Source organism: Echinops telfairi, unplaced genomic scaffold (genome assembly GCF_000313985.2).
Source record: "Echinops telfairi isolate 266 unplaced genomic scaffold, ASM31398v2 ScPeMD7_1339;HRSCAF=1832, whole genome shotgun sequence".
NCBI lineage: Eukaryota > Metazoa > Chordata > Mammalia > Afrosoricida > Tenrecidae > Echinops > Echinops telfairi.
Window position 1 is genome coordinate 1 of NW_022105237.1, and position 1,243 is coordinate 1,243.

General features: G+C 38.1%; 1 pseudogene; it reads right to left on the reverse strand.

The window, feature by feature from the left end:
- Positions 1-300: 300 nt before the first annotated feature.
- Positions 301-1,239, reverse strand: LOC101664116 (annotated as a pseudogene).
- Between the last annotated feature and the right edge of the window lie 4 nt (positions 1,240-1,243).

Below are 1,243 nucleotides of genomic sequence, written 5' to 3' on the forward strand. Positions count from 1 at the left end.
GTAATTTGTGACACTAATGAAAATTCAATTCTGAAACCTGAATCAGGTTACATTCACAAAAGAAATATCTCTGGAGAGACAAGAAGTTGGCCTCTCCTGAAGATACTTTTTAGCCCACCACATGATTCAGTCAACAATAAACAAACAAAATGAATTATTGATCAAAATTATTAGAGAGAAAGGGTATTTGAATTTGGACCACATAAATAATAATAATATATTTCAAAGCTCCGGCTATTGAAATAACTTAAATTCAATGTTACTCCAGATGGTAGAATGTTTTCAAAATGCTTTTGTCATTTAAGAAATCTTTCTGTAAACAATAAATTGACTGCAGACTCTGCTCATTGCTACCTTCATCTCTTTGTTCCTGAGTGTGTAGATGAGTGAATTTAGAAAAGGAGTGAGCCCTGCATCAAAAGCAGCAATGTATTTGTCTAGGTGTGATGTGGAATGAGGCCATGCATAAACAAAGATGCAAGGACCAAAAAACAAAATCACCACCATGACATGAGATGATAAAGTGGACAGAGCTTTAGATGAACTACTTGAAGATTGTTTCCAAATTGTAATCATGATAAAAATGTAGGAGATTATCAGTGTGAAGAATGATCCCACAGCTATAAACCCACTGTTGGCTGTGATCATGAACTCTAATTTGTAGGTGTCTACACAGGCAAGTTTGATAAATCAAGGAAGGTCACAGTAAAAGCTGTCTATCTCATTAGGACCACAAAATGGCAACTTTATAACAAAAAGTAGTTGAATCAGAGAATGGATCAAGCCAAGTGTCCAAGCAGCAGATAGAAGCAAAATACACACTTTGGGGCTCATAATAGTTAAATAGTTGGAGAGGCTTACAGATGGCCACATATCTGTCAAAGGCCATGGCTGTGAGCAGCAATGTCTCCACAGCAACAATGATGTGAAGAAAGAAGATCTGAGCAATGCAGCCTCCAAAGGAGATTACTTTGTGTTTTCTGAAAAGGTCATAACCATCTTGGGGGAAATGACAGAAGAAACACCCAGGTCAATAAAGGAGAGATTCGCCAGGAGAAAGTACATGGGAGAGTGTAACTGAGGGTCAAAGGTCACAGTAAGGATAATGAGTAAGTTCCCTGTCATGCTTGCCACATAAAACATGGAGGAGACTAGAAAGAGGACAAGTTGGATCTCCCAGGAATTGGTGAGTCCCAGGAACACAAACTCTGACACCATAGAGTGATTTGCTTCATCCATTGAT